Genomic DNA, 20,623 nt, shown 5'->3' on the forward strand with positions numbered 1-20,623 from the left:
TAAAAAGTAAACAGCCAGAAATAGAACCAGAGCTTTCGGACAACACTAGTCCTTCCTCAGTGGCGAGTGAGTGAGGGTAGAAAAAGCTAGATGGTATAAAGTGAGAATTTCATGCAAGCATGATTGAAAACAATAGGCTGGGTGAGATTAGAATAAACAGCCTAAACAAGTAAACAGGAAGGCCAAAACTAAACTTTATACACATACATATATATGTCTGTCTCTTATACACATCTAGATGTGTATAAGAGACAGCTGTATTTGTGTATCTCTCCTTGAAACATTTCCTAAACACTGAAAGTTAAAACTTGTAAAGCCGCATTTGGTTGAGGTGCATTGCACTAATAGTTAAACTAAACTGTCATAACTGATGAAGATATTTTGCTTGATATAAAATCTGTGTCTACCACCAACGAGATAGGACTGAATGTAAATTTAAATTAGCAATAAAAATTTTATTAAAAATGACTGATTAATAATCAATTTTTGTAGTGTGATCTTAAGATCTTAAATGCAAGAAAATCTGTATGTTTTGTAGCAATTTTTTCTGTGAATGTTAGGCAATCCCCTACAGTGGCAGATCCAGGAATTGAAAATAATTGGGGGGGGGGGGAGAGAGCCCACGGATGAACTTTCACAGACAGAGGTTCGACCCACCATGGTATATTATTCCTGTAGTTTTAAAATTGTCCAATGTGGTGGTAGCTTTTGATTGGTAGATCTCGGTTATGTTTTTGTCCAGTTTTATATTCTTTGTATATCCCGAGGCAAATTTCCATCTTGGAATTCAAACATAAATAAAGCAAGTAATTAACTGTGTACCTTATTTCAATTCAATCAATTCAATTCAAATTCTCTTTATTTCAGACAATGTCCATATCAAAACAAATACAAAGCAAATGAGATTGAAATAGAGGAGAATATGTATGTAGGGCCTATACACTGAGGCATTTGTCTCAAGCTTACATAAACCAGCAGATGCAACAAAACAAAAATAAAATAGGTCTGCCTGTTCTACAGGTTTCAATAGTAATCATCTAAATATAATATATAATTCGATTTTAGCATCATCTTTAAATTTTCAATTAGATGATTAACAGTGGACTTTATCAGACTGTTTTCAGATAAATAGAGTCGGCACATAAATCCATGTAATTATTTTCTAATATACTCATAAAATGGTGGAACACCACAAGAGACAAACCTTGATTTTCCTAGGAGTATCCTTAGTGCGTTGTTATAGCAAACTCTTAAAGAATCTATGCTTTTGTGTTTGTAGCTGCAACCTAGATTGACACAGTACATATTAGTACAGTAGCTCCTAAATAAAATGCATTTAACTTGAACTGTGCATTTACAGAATCGTCTTCTGAGAGTATTTGCGCGTATACATAGAGACCTATATTGTCGTGATATATCAAAATCATTCAGATCAGTTGTGAGTACGGTACGTGGCCTAAATATGTAAACGACTTAACATAATTTAAACGTTTGCCACATAGGGTAGTAACGGGATCACCCTGGAGTTTTCGTGCCTTCGGACAGAAACACATACACATCGACTTTTTACAGTTAAATAAAATATCATGAGTAGAAGCATGAGCTTCGCACACATTAAGTAGCCTTTGAAGTCAACATAAGGATGGAGATAGTAATACGATATCATCAGCATAGCTAAGGTGATTAAAAACCATATCTGCATGTTGACATCCAACACCAGAATTATTAAGTTTTCCGTTTAGAGAATCATTATATACATTGTACAGAAGCGGTAACATTACGCCGCCCTGTCGGACCCCATTAGAAACAGAGAATTCAAATGAGTACTTGTTACCCCACTGCACAACAAATTTGTGTCTCTAGCGGCGAGTACACAGGCAAATATATGAAGAGACAAGAAAAACCATCATCGGATGGAAATTGTCATTTATTATAATGACAAAAATAAAACAGGTTTGGTTAAAGCACTGGCCGAGATAATACCATAAACTAGATACGGCCATTACTGTCTTATAACCATTAAAGATATATAATCAAAATGTTCGTCTTAACTACATAAATTCATATTAAAACAATTTGTTCACCATATACATAGTCAAATAACATGCATGCAAAATTTGTATTAACTTGTAAAACGGTTATCACAAGAATGATTTTACCATAGAAGACTAAGTAAAGTATGGTATGTATTACAATAATTTTAATTAAAATAACAAATATGGGGTATACATAGGCCTATAATCACAGGCATATAAAGACAAGCGGCTAGTTGTACAGAAGCGGTGACATTACGCCGCCCTGTCGGACCCCATTAGAAACAGAGAATTCAAATGAGTACTTGTTACCCCACCGCACAACAAATTGTTGCAGTCTATACCAACTGTTAAGAATTCGAGTTACAGCATAGTTAGTACCCCGAGCAATCAACTTATGAAACAAGATCCAATAGTCCACCCGATGGAATACCTTACTTGAATCTAAAAAACAAACAAAAACAGGGCTATCGTTCCTATTGTAAAAGTCTGTGACTATATATATAGGCCTATATATATATGTATATATATGTATATATATGTATATATATATACATATATATACATATATATATACATATATATATATACATATATATAGGCCTATATATAAATATACATATATACATATACATATACACACATATATTTATATATATGTGTATATATATATGTATATATATACATGTATACACATGTGTATATATATGTACACATATATATATGTATATATATGTGTATATATGTCTATATATATGCATATATCAAGTTGCTTGATAGATAATAATGCAGTGCTCAATATAGGAATATGATATTATAAAACGTACCGTACCAAACATAGTTCCTCATTATAGTTGTATGAAACCGTATATAATATGTATGTATATCATTGTATGTTTAAAATAGAATAGGAATGCAAACCTAGAAAATTCGAGACTGTAATATTTAGGCCTAATAGTCTTCTTTTTTCATGCTTTAGGCCTATATATCCGCAAAACAAAATTTGTACAAAAGAATGTAAACATTTAAAATTATACACCCGAGAACACAAGGAGAACAGATATTGTTTTTGTGTATCAAAGTCAAGTTAAAATAGTCAGATCTCCACCTTACCTGAGACACTCATACACTAAAGAAGGCAGCAAATGCTCCAAAAATAAATAAGCATAATAAATTTAAATAGGTAATGTAAAATATATTAATTTGATATGAATAAAGCTCAATCCCATTTGACCAATAAACTCCTAAGACTGTCAGTTTATTACACATTCACTGGCAGTGTTTATATTGTATAATTCTTAGGTCAATATTATCCTTGATGATAAGTGATGAAACAACAAATGAGATTCAAGACAATTGATTTAATCGTCAAGATGCACTGATGACGCTATGAACTTCGAGTCTAAGTAGTTATAAGCTTTGCACAAAGATCTTTTAAATCGCATTGATATGGGGGATTAGAGTGTCGCGCAAAAGCCGACTTACAAATGGATTCGGGTCAAGAATTCCAATTTACTTGATATCAGAACATATATATGATTAAAATAGGTTTGTCGATTAAATCTTCAATTCGTTTAATCAACGCACATTTTTTTTTTCTTTATGTACCGGTACTGTATTAAAGCATGTTTTCCACTCGACAAATTTATTCGCACGAATCAAAAAGGGTACTGTTCGCTTCCTGAGCCCTGATTGGTTGCGCAGTTTTCGCTTCGCAAAAAAAGTAGACACAGATCAAACTATTTAACTGAAGCGAAAAACTCAGATAAAAAATGTGATTGCGCATGCACATGCGCATAATTCGGCGCTTTCGTTTCGTGCGAATAAATTCGCCTTGTGGAAAACAGTCTTTAGAATCCAACTCGTTAATCATATTTTCATCATAATGGTTTCATTTAGGCCATGTTCACACTCAAGAGATAAAGCGGCGTAACTAACGCAACGCGGACGCTAATCCATGGCGTAACTAGCGAGGTTCACACAGCACGATTGGTGCAACGCTAGCGTAAGTATTCACGTGAGATAAAGAATTTTTAGTTACTCAGTGGTCATGGCGTATGCTAATCTGAGGATAGTGGTGGTGCTCGTTGTGTCTGACCACAGCATGCGCAGCGCACATGTTCACACCACCCGATTAACGTTGTGCCTGAACATAGTATAGCCTATATTGACATACGAATCCCATAATTTCCATATTGTTACTACTGTATATTGATGCACTCTTGAACCTATTATACTTTTAGCGGTCATCAACATTATATGTGTTTATTTCCCCAGACTATAATCAACCGATATTTATGCGGTTACTGGGGTGCCGAATGAACTCACCGATACACTTTCTATCGTCAGCAAACATATTACAACCTCTCATTTAGACAGAAAAATATTTAGTACGACAACTCAAATCCACAGTGCTAAGATGTAAAAGTTCATTTACGACACAAGGCGGAGAACATATATCTTGTAATTATAGTTCGGCGATCGGCTGCTCAGTGGCGTGCGTAGTTATGCCTCATTGGCCAAACGCTACTTATTCGCGCCAACAATTAAACATTCAGTTTTAAATGAAACCGCAATATCTACAGAATGAGTCGGATGTCACTGATGATGTACACGAGTTAGTTGTATAAACGCGCATCTAGTGTAATATATGCAGAGCACTCGGGAGACGGGTGTGCCTCGTTCATCACCACATCGGTACAATAACCTATATGCCTAGACCCAGGTATTGTACAATTGCTCAGAAACTAGAATAACGTTCATAAGTATATATATTGCGAATTTACTAAAATAGGGATAATAAATTAATTTAATATTCATAATTGCATCAGCGATAGGTAATATTCAATTGATATGCTGCCAAAATATTAAGATCGAGAAAAAAATATTCACTTGCATTGTGTAAATACGGAATATGAAATATTTAAATATTGGTCATGTAAACTGAGTTTCTTTATCAAACTTTATTGCCACTACAGAGGCTGGAATAATTTAAAGGCCTAAGCCTATAATATTAAATGTATAATATAGGCTATATTTATGTATGTCTACAACCATCCGGATGTAATAAAAATGTAGGCTTCCATAATATAAATATATATAATTATATATATGTATATATATAAGTATATATATACATATAAGTACGGTATATAAGTATATATATACATATAAGTAATACAATGTTTAATAAAACTTATTGCTGAATATATATATATATATATATATATATATATATATATATAGTGTTAACGGCTATCTTGATTTATATTATATACCGTACTATTACTGTATTTCTTTCCAGCCGTAACTACTGTGTAATAGAGTGTATCTGACGTTAATTGAATTTGAAGCTCGCCATGAAAGCGAGAGGTCGCAGGTTCGAATCACGTCAGAGGCTTTTATTACATAATTTCTGTATTTATAAGACAACATTCTTTGAGAGCTAGGCTACACGATGTATTTGTCCTTTATTTGAACACTGTATTTACCTTTCTTTGATGATTTATATATAATTTAACAGTGTTAAAGGCTATCTTGATTTATATTATATAATATATATATATATATATATATTTATATTATATAATATATATACATATGTATATATGTAGGCCTAGGCCTACATATATATTATCAATATAAAAAAATAATCAATTTTCAAACATTAAAATCATGATTCATGATTCATAATAATATCTGTTGTCGTTTATGCATAATACAATCTTCTCTACCGTGTAAATACATACTTAGCAGTGTGCAATTGATTAGACCGAAATATATACAGTACAAGAAATATGACAGTAGGCACATCGTCAGATCGTCGTTACAGAAAAAAAATGTATAATTATGGAAACGTCCCCCAGTAATTTGCCTAATCTCGACTTGGCCTCAAACAACGTTAAACCTTTTTACCATATGTGAATATTCGCAATCGCCGAGAGTCCTTCAGGATGTTTTTTCCCTCAAAAGGCGGAAAGAATTAGAACAGTAAGGGTGTACTTTGCGTAAAGTTCATGGTCACAGTGCCAAATATCAGCGCACCCCTTGACATAAGGATTAATATAAGCTATCTTTTCGGAACATTTGATATCAAGATAAAAACCAAAAAGGTTATTTGGAGTATGATCATGATATCATCCACTGAGAAATCTATCACAAACCTCCACAATATATTTCAATATTTATCTACATTAATGTAATTAATTACGGGCCTAGTATGAGTTGATATATATATGTGGGAAACAATAGCTGGATCTCGGTAGATACAAATTTGACAAGCAGCAGCTAAAAAGTAGCCTAAACGTTAGTTATCAGCCAAAAATAGAACCAGGGCTTTCGGACAACACTAGTCCTTCACACACACCCTGCTTGTGAGGTGTCATGACAAAATGAGTTTTGTGGTACGCCAGGTGAATTTGATATAGGGTATTCAAGAAAATATATCTGAAGTGATATTTTGACAAAAATTAGGTTTCAATATTTATGATAAGTTTAATATGAGTCATATATTTCATAATCGCAAAAGTTCCGAGTTGAGTTAACCTGGTAAAGGTGCTTTTGAGGCACAGTTTGTGTAGATAATTTTGCAGAATTGATAGGTCGGAAAACCAATAAAAAATGTTATCTTTAGAGTGAATTTTCTCTAAAGTACGTTTACAAACGTGTGAACTTAAACAATGATTTTACTGCAGTTTTACTCAACCTAGGAACATGATTCAAAGACCAAAATAAAGTTTATACAGCCATCTACCGGTATCTAAATATATCGTTAACTCAGTTTTCTTGTTTTGCAATACAATACTCATTTTGTCACTGCTCACATTTTAGTTTTCATGTTTTTTCCCCTCTGGGATTGTATGGCAAACAAAATGGAACACCTTGCATAGATTATTTTATGCAGTGTACCTGGTATTCACCATCCAACGTGCAATAGATTGTCACTGATAACTGTGCTGTCAAACCAGCACCTTGATCATCAACTTAAAATTGTGTTATGAATGTTACGAGAATTCTGTTAATTAAAGTTCATTTCGTCACATTCTTTCCTACTGGCAGTGAATCTGTCAACGATGGAGTCTGGTTCTCAGGCGGCAAGGCCATCATGGACTTCCAGTAAAGTTCGCCACCCATCTAGAACTGAACAGTTTACAAACAAAAACACTGTTTTAGAAACGTGTACGTTACTTTAATTGATCAAACCATTTTGAGACACAAAATGTATTAAATTGTATGAGAAAGCCTCCTGGATACCTCTAAAAGTAAGCATGTTTTAGTAAAACAAAACAAGTTCATAAATTGAAAAAAAAAGGAATTTTAAGTTTGATGCTGCTTGTCATACGCAAGAAGAAGTAGTTACACAAATGTTTTTTATGGGAAAAAAAATACATCCAACTATATATAAATTACAGTATAATTACATTTTGATGAATCTTGTCGAATAAGCTTGTCGATAAAAATTATATAGACGGTTTTATGAGTCAGATTCTGGCTTGTTATGTATTGGACACACGTTCTTACTTACTATTTTAATTTACTTAATTTTATGAAGGTGTTACGTGAAAAACATTCAAAGTAAGTTGCATCCCAGGATACACAATAGACACATGTGGATAGCAGCAGTGTGCAGCAAAACCGGTAGAAATATTTTAAAAAATTATAAAAAATAATTTGAATCAGTAAATCTATTTATGATCTGGATATTGACAGTTTAAAAAAATTACAAATACGTTACATAATGTCCCTTTGCTTCTATTCCCGGAAGTATACAGTAATATGAGAATACGACCTGTCCAATAACACGATTTCAATCCTCAAAACGCAGAAACTGTTAGCCAGGTGTAAAAGAACAGGATAAGCTTTTATTACCTGCTGTCATTACAGTCGTATTTCACCGGAGAAATATCAGATATTATATGAAACTAATGTCAATCGAACGCTATTAAGACTTATTTTATATTACGATAACATGCGAATAATAAATCTCGTCTGTATTGTAAAAGCATTCGATGCTATAACATTCTGCAAGAGATTTTCTACTTTGTACTCGCTGATTCTAAAAAAAATAATCCACTAGAGAATGCGAGATTAGCTATTAATTTTCATAGAATTTTAAGTGTGGTTATTCTAAAAATAGCAAACCTGGGTATTTACGAATAATGTCTGCTCTGTGTTAGTATTTATTTAGCTTGTCATACACTTGCCGAATCTCAGTTCATCAATTATGATTGAATTTCGCCATCATTGACATTATGTGGAAGAGTATGAGTTGTTTATACTGCACATGACTTAAAAGCGCTATAGATTACCATTGAATACTTATCATTGCAAATTTCATCATTTGAAGTCAATGAAAGCTATATCGTTGCATTTGTATTTCTTTGTACAAAAAACAACCCAGTTATCATAAGACTCTTACTATATATCCGCTTAACATTGATCGTGGACATTGCTGTATATTGATTGAACATTCGATCTTTATTTTTTTGTTATTCTATTTAATTTAGTGAAAGTCATAATACGTGACAAACATTCACAGATGATCACTGGTTGCATTATGTTTTCAAATTATTCCTTATTTGCATTATTTGCAGTATAAAGAAGAATTACACAGCAATTTCAAACTAAAAGATTTACTGTCTCTTCTGAGCTAACAAAATAAGCGAACAAAACAGAAATTTGACTTTCTTGAATATTTAATTTATTGACTTTCTGTTAAACATTAGAGTGATTGGGAACAATTTCTCGCCAGTTAAATTGACTCATATTTGCTGATAATTTGAGAAATTTAGAATTCAAGAGTTATTTTTAGTGCAAGCTTTTATAAAAATGAACTTTTTTTTTCTGTAAATTGTTTTGAAGACTGATACAGTAGTTTGTAGACAAGTATCCATATTGTTTTAGCCTTGTATATTTCGCCGAAATAGCTTCCCATTTTATTCCATCCTGTGTACACCTCAGAAATACCATCATTCACACTGTCTCGTACTACAGTATCCTTTTACAAAACACACATTCAATATAAACTACAGAAAGAATTGCAAGTCAGTAACATGTTGACATTATTCTATAGTCTTTAAAGTGTAATGTATATTGAGAATAATTCAAATGACTCTTTACTGACATATACTACTTTATAACTCAATTTTAGAAGACACTGGGGCATTATGTTACACTGGAATGACGAGGCATCCATCTAACCATGGAGGTATGATCTAACATTGTAACATTGCCTAGTGTGAACAATTTTACACATTTTGCTGATCGCTCTGAGACGTGTAAGTTGATAAAATTCTAAAGGCCTACTGCCAATATATTCATTAATTTTATCTTGCTTACTTGCACTATTTTGCTCTCATCATCATTGAAGATGATAATATCCTTAATAATTGTTATAGAAATATACTTTATATACAGGCTAAATAATATAGATAGGCTTATCTATACAAAAAATATGTGGGCTGACCTTATATTACGAACATATTACGAATAACTATCATTAATTTTGCTCACGATAGGTGAATGATTCAGATGACTCTTTGTGATTTACTATAGGCTAATTCAATTTCGGAAGATACTGAGATGTTATATTGGAAATGTAGATGACGAAGCATCTAACCTCGTTAAGGTATGTAGCTTACAGTAGGCTTACAATGAACATTATTATCTACCCTTACACAGCTTATTATACATATTTTTCTGATCGCTCTTATTAGACGTGTCTACCGGTATATAAAATTATATACTGTGCAGTAATGCTCATTAGTGAAATTTGATGTTTCTCACCTTTTTAAGCTGTCAAATATCATCATCATCGGAGATGATAATACATAGTAATATAAATATGTCTTATATCAATCTGCATAATATAGGCTTACCTATAAAATATTTAGGTTGAACTTTGAAATTACGAATAATCTTCATTAATTCTGCTCACGAAAGGTTCAATTATTCAAATCGCCAAGTGTGAAATACCATTGAGCCTACTTAAGCAATAAAGGTAGGGTATTCACCGAGAAAGGTTTCTAGAACAAATTTGACATCAAAGCGTCACGGTCATTAACGATGAGAGTGTAGACGTATTGGCTTCCATGACTCTTCACTTGCAGTATAAAGAACCATCAGGGAAATCATAACATTCTTGTAAGCAATGTGATAATTATTACTATCTTATAACTCAATGGATTAATTATTTATGCTTGCCTATTGTACTATAGTTGCCCCCTTGAATTATGTCTCTAGACGTAACTAAAGCAGGCAAGCATAAATATAACATTTGTCATTCTGTATGCCATTTTATAAAAACCATAACATTTTCATTGTAAAATGAAGAATTTCATTTTACTGGCTTCGGTGGGATCAGTTCACATGTTGGATGACACATTTGATTCGATGGTAGGCCTATACTAATTTCTATACATCGTAATTATAATATTAGGCATACAATGGTATTGATATGTCTAAACGAAAAAAAAAAAACACATAGGCCTAATACATTAAAAAAATAAACTACGACCACATTTTATAAGTATAAGAACACTGAGGTGGAAATTACTTAAATATCAAGAACTAAAATAAGAACAAATTGAGGCTGAGGTAAAAATGTCAAATGAGGTTGTTATTAAAAAAAAAATAGAAAAACCAACAAATCTTATCTGTAAATTATGCCCAGTAATAATAATAAAATACAGTATCCTGCTGTACAACAATATTTTCTATGTTTGAAAAGTGTGTAAAATAAGGACATTTTGAGTCTAAAATTGACAAAAAGGGTTAAAAAGAACACTGAGCCTGGGCAGAATTTCAATGGACCTTATTAATTAAAGGGGTATTAGAAATAGGCCTATTAAATATTAATCTAATTATCTGATGTATCCATAATAAACCATCCAAAGCTGGATCAACAATCATATGGTCATTTCATTCATTAATAGGCCTAGGTCTATTCCTATTACTAAAAATATATTAAATTATATGTAATAATTTGTGTTACGGAGGATAACAATTACATCATCACTATTACAATCAGTGCTACAATGCAACTGAAAAGTGAAAGCTATATGGAAAATATGAAGCCAGAAACTCTCGTAAAAGTCACGAGGGATACATGTTGAGGACGACAGTGTTTATGATAGCATCAATGATTCCTGTGTTCCATGGTCGAATGTCACAACATGTGCCTTAAGTAAAGAATTGAACAATAGATAAAAGGAAACTACAGTATGTCATTAAAGGCAATAACCGTCATACACATACAATAGATTTATCCCATGCGACTACTAGAGCTTTTTATAAACGGCTATTTTCAGTCGGATGAGAACTCAATTCATAGGCCTATGTATTATATCCAATTATTTTAAATATTTGTGTTCAGATATAAATTTTCGTTAGCTAGAGTACAGGTTTAATTTAATAAAATACTTGTCTTTGTATTTTGCGTTTTAATTACGTTGTAATAATGCAATTGTCAATTGTAGTCCCGGCCCTCGGCCCTCGGACCCAGGCCTAGCGGGGACTTAGCCGGGGTTTTAACGTACACCCCTGGCTAAGTCCCCGCCACTTACCGCATAGTCCCGGTAAAATGCCCGCTAATAAATGTTTGGATGATAAGACCTACTTGAAGGTCTAGCCTAGGTTTGAATCGGAGAAGCACGTGAGAACTAGGCATGAGCGAGGAGATGAGCTTGCTTGATAGAAGCACTACGCATGCGTATCACTAAAATTTATATTAATTATTCAATATCAAAACAGAAATTAGGCCTAAATAAGACAATGATTACATGTAGTAGAAACAGATTTCCTTGCATTGGCTCATGTACTGGCGTATTTTTTACGCAAACTAGGTCAAATCCACGGTTCACAAATTTTCACGCAACACAATCACACACGCGCAGCCACCTCGGTCCTCAGCGTTGTGTGGTTGTAGGTTCAAATTTTATTATGTAATTTATACCGTGATCTATAAAAAATGAATATATATATATAAAATATAGAAAGACAGCAATATAAAACAGCTATGAGTTGTAGACATATTAGAAGCAATATAATTTATTAATTCACAAATATTTCAAACACTCCTGTGTTCTTCCTCAGTGTGAGATAAATGATCGAATCAAATATCTAATTAGAAGAATTATTTGAAAATGGTAAAAGCCTGTATGTTTCGACTTTATGTTTGATTTGGGCCGGGACAACGTTTGTCTGAAATAATAGAAACTTGAACTTCAGGAACAAGTACTACAATGCACTGGTTTGTTTATTTCCATATATCAGGATACTACGGTTCGTATGGTATTGTTTATTATCGATAGTTTGAGACACTAAAGTAATTTCTTCTATAAAACACCAGCGGAAATTGAAGTTTAGTAGGCCAACTTTAGGATAGAACACAAACTTTTACCAGTTTGTACATGAAGGTTATAGCTTTCAAATGCATAATGCACATCTTTTGACCTATATTTTAAGAAAGCATTCGTTTAGAAATTTTTAAAAGAGACAAATGATCGAATTATATATTTAATTAGAAAAATTATTTGAAGAAGGAAAAGCTTGTATGTTTATATTTTAATTTTATTATGTGATTTGGGTCGGAGACTACGTTTTACTGAAAATAAGCTTCAGCTAAAAGTATCAGTCTACTATGGTTCGTATGTTTTGTTTTCTTCAGGATAGTTTGAGACACTAAACATACGAGTGTCACGATCTTGAACGGCTAAAGGCCTTTAATTTGCTCAATTACCCGACAAGTGTGTAAGTAAATCAGCCATTGACATACTTGATCACTTCATCGAATTTTCGGGATCAGTGAACTATCTGAATTATTGTCGGGGGTCGACGTCTCAAAGTTTCAGACGCCGTTAAAATTGTTTCTCATAATTGTCTCTTTTAAGTCGAAAGTAGGTATACTCCAAATGTCTTTGCAAGCATCAAAATGTATTCGTCTTTTGCTGAATTTTGTTTTTAGTCTGACAGTCAAAACTGGTAAAAATTTACATCATACACAATAGGAAATACGAGTTTTAAATTTGCTGTCACCGTTCAATGTATTGTACATTAAAGTAAATTGTAAAGGGAAGTAAGAAAATTGCGTCCTCTGATGATAACGCCTGGGTTATTAGTAGCCAAACTATTCGAGGTAGCGAGGTAAGCCTTTAGCCCCTATACTATATCGCCTTCTCATGAGCCGGGCTTCATACGTACACTCGCTCATGAAGCACCCGCATAATCTTACTTAAAGAGAAAGAAAGCCAATCGTGTTGCAATTTCATTTCATGAAAATGCCTTACTTGTTTCTGTTTAATGATGGATAACCCTGCTTTGAAATCAGTAATTGTGACAAGATACGTGTATCAGATAACTTAAGGCAACAGGTGTAATCCTGCAAACGTTCAGTTTAAGTTTACCTAGTATTAGCACAAAGTTTATGTGCTACAATTTAAGCAGACCTACTTCAAATTCTCGATTCCGTAAGTTCTGCAATGAGGATAGAAAGTGGCACTTCTTGTAATTACTGAAGCAAAATAGAGAAATTTGTTGACTATGTTATCAAAATACCGGGGTATGTTTTCTGCATCTACCCGGTTGGCTTACTGGTGAGCATCACAAAATAATAAGATTGCAAATAGAAGATTTACGAAGTCGTTCTATGTTGTGGTAGTGGAATTTTTCTGTAAAATCAAATGTGTTATGGTTCATACAGTGGTATGGTGTTTTAAAAGATGACCAATGGCTGATAATAACTTGTCCGATAATGGACTAGCTATGTTTAGAGTAATGTTGACCTAGTTCCTGCAGTATAGGCATACTCATGCTCCTTCAGGAGCCTATTTTCAGTTTTCCGTTGAGTTTTTACCTTTGGTTTCACCTTCATCATTAGAAGATGCTGCATGTATGTGGTCATTATTTAAATTAGGTCCTATTCAGAGAATGTACCGGTACTAGAAAAAAATCCTAACAGCCTTTAGTGTGTTAGGCCAAAGTGAGAAAGAATTAAAACTACGTACTCTTAAGTCACGCACACACTGTGTTAGTATTCTGTCTACGGTTACTCTGTGAGTGTTTGTCGAAGCTTCACTCGATGGCAGTCTGGATGGGCGTGTCGTCGTTAAAATGTTCCATTGCGCACGCGGCCACGCCTAAACACGTTTCATTTTTCATGCGCAGTGTGTATCCGACATTACACACCATTCCATTTCCAATACTGTAATGTGAAGAAGAGGGGCAGGTTCATATCTAATTCTTAGACTTAATTCTCAGTAGACACTAGATGATATATTTTTTTTGTAATTGTGTACGATGTTGAAACACATCTGCATACCGACAAAGCGGTTTCTTGGGGGGAAAAAAACCAGTTCTGAATTAGTTTATGTGCAACATTAAACGGCGATCCGATGTTGCGATCTAATGTAGTAAAGGCTAATAACCGCTGTTAGTGTTAGCAGCAATTACTAAGTAACCCGCTTTTGTTGAATGTAGGCCTAGCGAAAAGAGTAAACTTTGTGTTAGTTTTACTGAAGTTGCTGGCAAGCTGTTTCTGTAATTTACAACATAAAAAAACCGAGTTAGTTTAATGACCAGTAGGTCAATGATTCATTGATATAGTAGACCTACAAAGAAAGATAAAACTGTGTTAGTTTGCTACGACTGGTTAGAGAAGTTAATTAAAAACCAGGCCAATGCTGGAGAGAAAACTTACATTCTGGTTTCCCTTCCCCCACTCTCACAAAACGTAAAATAAAAACAAAATAAACGAAAATAATTTATAATTTATCATAACTGAAAATGAGAAGGTCAAGTGGCATGAAAATAGGATTGGAAAAGTAAATTTATATTGCTAATTACGAGTAAATATATATAAGAATATTTCTTTAAAGGAGTCTAACAGTTGATAAAAACTGAAAATATAAAAACATATTACTTCGTTGAGACATATATTTTCAAAAATTTTAAATCGGACATTTTAGCTGGGTGCCAGGGACCAGCGCACAGCACAGGTCGTGATTTAAAGCACAAGAAGTACAAACATTACCTATCGGTCAAACGCTTCCCTTTCACTCAACAATCGTGACTTGAATCAGTTGCGTCTCCACTATCCATCAACGATCGATCACACCCTGGCTTTGATTTCTACAAGAAGACGATCATAATGGGAACAAACAACATTTATCTCTTCTAGGCCTACTACAAAAAACCCCGACAAATCTTCATTTTACCTGTTAACCAATATAGGGTATTAGATTATAGCGTCATCACTGTACATTACACACCAATAAAACGCATTTATTTTACCTGTCTGACAACTCACCTAGAATATTATGTTTGCCTCGTGGGCCTCTATTTCACGAAATCAGGAACAACGGGACACAAACACCACACCATCCGAAAAAAAAAATGGTTTAACTTCACTCCAAACCAGATGGAATGACATCGCCTGACTTAACCACAAAATTACCACTGAAAAACTCGACGTGCCATATCAAAACTTCACGAAACTAAAACCAATCAGTAACCACAGAGGACGCCACTACAAATGACCACATGTCTCTGCTTATGCCTCTAACTTACTTAAAAGTGTCCTGTTACGAGAAAATTTCACAATTCAAAAAAAAAACTTAACTACAGTAGATTTAGTCTTATAATAAATTATTATTATAAATTATTTACTCTACCTTATATGAGCCACATAATTGTAAATGTGAAAGTATGCCATGACAATAAATTTACACTATCTGAATCAGGAAACGAAATCATGCATATTGATTATCAAGGTGCATTCTGATAAACCACTGTATGAGTAAAGGATCATGGTAGGCTTGGGCCCACAGATTGAAACATACAAGCCTATGGCCATAGCTCACCCTGTGTTTGGAATATCGGTGATGTTACAGGAATTTTGTGTGTTCCCAACCATCCACCACCCCCACTAGTGGATTTGGCCTTCCCTCTTTACGTAACGTTCATAGAGCTCTTCAGGCCTCAATTTGACTACGAGTGGATACTGCATTAACAGAGGTCAAAATCCCTGGTGCTAGTCACTAGTTCCTCTCCTGCAACAAAATAGGCCTATTACGGTGTCGTACGATCATCATTATTAGGCATTTTACTACCCTGTGTATGATAATGTTAATTCCATGTTAGGCTTAACTTTAACCTTTACACGCGCTGAAGGGTTTTGATTCAGCTAATGACTTATCGAGCGTTCAGTCCTAAAGTGCTACATCGTCAATAATTCTACAGAATAACCTTTAAATGTCAGATTTGAACATAATGTGGGAACAAATCCAAATTGTCAATTTGTAATTCTATGGGATAAACTGCTCACCTAACTGTTGGGCAGACGGTCTTCATACTGTACGTTAATTTACTATAGACATTTCCAGTTGGTTAATGACCCAACTTCAATTAATTCTATGACACTAGGAAGAAATTAAAGAGGAAATAATTCAGTGTTAGATTATAAAACAAAAAGGTATTTTGAAAGCTGTCGTATTGTTTTATTTCCTTTGTGTTAATATAGAGAAGGAAAGAAGTTCAATTTTTAGCACCACCTAAAAATCATAGGTTGCAAAGGATCGAGTATGTTTAGCGATAAACACACCGTAGAGATTAATCAAATAATTAGCGCATAAACAGACAAATAACATAATTATTATATAATAAATCATTAATTAATCATTAGTAATTAATTGTCATTATATATAATGACAATTATTATTGATAATTAATGATCTATATAAACATCTTGTATTATTTAACTATTTATGCTGTGTTTACCGTGTTACGAAGCAAAACCTAATTTGTATATTGTATGTAAGGCCCTATCCATATTATTTAATATATATTCCGCTTGCATATTATAGAAATATCTATTATAATAGACCTCGCATATTAAATACACAGAAGAGGGTATATCTATATCTGACTCTCTAATCACAAGTGACTTTATAGCGCTACAGTTGTAACAGTCCGGGTGCACTTTTTTCTTTCTTTTTTATAAGAACCAGTAAAATTATGAACAAGCTCAGTGTTCTTATTTTGTTCTTATTTTTACACACCTTCCAAACATAGAACATTATTGTTTTACAGTCAGTATAATTATTACTTCGCTGTATTATAGAGGGCATTACACAGTAACACCTACTGCAAGAAAGATGGCCTACAGATAGATTTGTTGGGTTTAAAACCTCATTTGACATTTTACCTCAGCCTCAATTTGTTCTTATTTTGTTCTTATAAAATGTGTTCTTTTAGAAAAATGTGTAGGCCTATGTCAACATTGTGATGTTATTATTAGGCACTACTAATAGGCATTCCACGAAATTTCTTCATGTTCAATTTATGACTTCCGTCATTGTATGCGAACGGTCCCAAATTGTCCCGTCAATTCTTATTCCATTGCTTTTCATTTGTAAGAGAACATAAACAAAATATGTATGCACTATGGTGTAGGAAAGTTATTCTAATACGGTCTTAATGACCTGCGTACCCCATGTCCTACCCAAAAATGCATAATGCGGAGGCCCTAAGTTGAAAATGTATTCTCAAATTGAATCCACCAAGGTCATGACCCGCAAACAAAAACTGACCTACTGCGACTCAAAAAACTAAGAATATAATTACAGTATATGCTACAGTACGGTATTATATATACTGTTGCTTTTCTTCAGTCTGTCGTTTCTTTCAATCGTTCGATGTCATCACTCCTAAGTATTTCATGCATTTTCTCTTTGTAAAGCAGACGCTGATTTATTTAACCCTTTTAGATAACCCTGTCAACGGCTATAGTAAATACATTATTCCGTTTAATATCCATGTCATCAAGAATGAAAATAATGACGATGACAATAAAAGCTATAAATTGATAACCATCTTCTATATTAAACTATTACTGAGCAGTCTCCTTAACAGCACATATAAATTCAAAGTTCATAAATTCTCAAATAACTTGTAACTGTTTTCAGACGTAATATTTTATTTCATTTTTTTTCCCAAAAAAATGTTTACATCCTTATTTATAGTTTCTTCCCTTTAAACAAGGGTACAGTATTATGTACAGCGTGTTCTGTTAACTTACTTTCTGTGTTGTGAGTTCGGACGTGCGGATTGCTGAAACTACTGAATTAATACGGACCTACAGGGCACGACAGTATATGTATTCTTGTCAATCATCTAAATTCTACTTTGTTAGGGTTAGAGCATATCACCGTTTTTCATCGTTCTTCAGTACCCCGGTATAATCATTTCAGGCCCAAAATGAAGGATCGCTTTCATCGTCACAGGAGCTCTAAAACTAGCGATTGTATCACAATCTTGAGATTGAAAAGGGGAGGTGGGAAAATATTGATAGAGACAAAATAATCTGCAAGATATGTAATAACAATATTATTGAAGATGAATTTCACTTTGTTTTACAATGCCCATATTATGCTGATTTAAGGAGCAAATATATTCCAAAATGTATTTACTTATATCCATCTATTCACAAGCTCTGTCAATTATTTTCAAATACAAAATATATTAATAATTTAGCAAAATCCGTCTACTTTGCGTTTGAAAAAAGAAACAAATGTATTATGTTACAATAAATTATGTTTAGTATTAGGGCCAACGGCCCATGTACTTGAATAAATTCCCTGAATAGGGAAAGAAAGAAAGTATCAGCAGAGAAGGGAAAGAGGCTGAAGCCCCGCCCGCCCCCTTTCTTCCACCACAACTACTTGTCGGACCATCATAATAGGGCCTATATGCACTTTTTTATTCGCCTAGGATAGTATAATTACAGGTGTAAATGGGAAATAAACATAAAAGTAGATATAATAAAAATGCACTCCAAGAAACGCCAAAGGTAAGACTAATATTAGGCCTATCGACGATTCTGCAATCGACAAAATCAACTTAGATTCGGGCGTCAAAACAAGTTATACAGCTTACTAATGACCCAAAACTTCCCAGTTTCTTCAGGGGGCCAGTCTCTAAACTCCACAAATGTTTTATCGGTAGACCCTGATATGGCTCGACAGACCAGCTGACCTTTGCTGAAAATTGTCAGACCCCACCTCCCCAGTAAATCCGAAAGCCACCACGGATGGTATCTGATCATTCCACAGTACTCATCCTAAAGACTATAAAATGTTAAAAAAAACATACACCGTAGTAAATTTATCTGAATTATGCAATTTGTGAGTTCACTTGATTAGTTTTATTGTGTTTGGCTTATTTAGTGAATGAAACCTAAGTAACTTTTACTTCCCATACGTTTCTAGCGTTTATTAATTAAGTAAAAAGCCCGTATGCAAAGGGTGCGCGTGCGATGGGTGGGTACGCACACCATACGATAAAAAGATCCACATTTTTAAGACCGTCAAAAATGTACTGAATATACAATTTGTTATTTTTTGTAATAAAAGGAAATCTTAAATCTTTTCTTTAAACCATAATCTAACGGAACAATACCCCAGATATCTGCGCATACTCTAGATCTGCGCATTAGTAAATAACAAAACACTGATTAATCGTTTGATATAATATAGAGTACTTGGGCTGCATTAATTTACTGTATTCATAAATATCTGAAAATATTGTTGCATATCATTGTATCCCCAAGAGATACTAGCAATCTTTTGATAATTACAGAATATTTATTATTTTTTTATGAGCTGCTAGATGTCCATTTTGATTTCTGAATTAATTATTGTATAATAAATAAAAACTGATAGGCCTACATTGGTAATAATTGTAAAATGATGTTAAGTTCCTCTTTACGTAAAATATATTCGATGATAGAGGGCAGTATATAATATTTGGAAACTAACTGATCGAACGAAAATTTAAATATATTTGCCGTGTTAAGTTGTTGACATAATAACTGCGATGCAGGCAAAGTGCACGCATTTCCAGAGACGCCCTCATCGACGTTGCGCAGGAGCAGAACGTGCAGTAAAGCCAGGCACTCACTGCGCACTATTCTATAGAGAACGCAACGCGACGACGAGTGCTACGGATCGTTTTTAATGACGATCCGTTCAGACTGCACCGACAATCAACAGACGGCGTTACGTCGTCTATCGCTCACAGAGAGCGAAGTTGGATTCGTGTGACGGTCGTACGACGCAGTAAGTGCCCGGCTTAAGGCGCGATTTTATGAAAAACGCAACTTGACGACAATCCGCTCAACAAATCCTTTTTTAACGACGATCTGAGACAGCCGCCGACAATCAATCAGCAGAGCAGAAGCAGACGTCTAGCGCTCACAGGAGAGGAGTTAGATTCGTCGTGCGACGTCGTACGACCGTCGTCGACGCAGTGTGAGTGCTCGGCTTTTAGTGAGGAGCAGAGACGATCTATGACGTGGCAGCTCACTTTCTAACAAGTGCACATATATTTTTGTCGCCTAAGTTTACCGGAATTAGGTAGTGAAATCTGTGTACTTGTCTAGAAAGATTATTATCATCACTATAATCCAAGGCCTATTTACTTTGGTGATTCATACTGCTAATCGTGAAAATGTAAAACAAAGAGTTTCTCACTCCTCATGCTAGGTGTATCAAAATCGCCGACATACATATTTTGAGAGGTGAATGACTTCTGCATGC

This window comes from Anneissia japonica, unplaced genomic scaffold (assembly GCF_011630105.1).
Source record: "Anneissia japonica isolate Jap-2015-1 unplaced genomic scaffold, ASM1163010v1 scaffold483_len1788099_cov177, whole genome shotgun sequence".
Taxonomy (NCBI): domain Eukaryota; kingdom Metazoa; phylum Echinodermata; class Crinoidea; order Comatulida; family Comatulidae; genus Anneissia; species Anneissia japonica.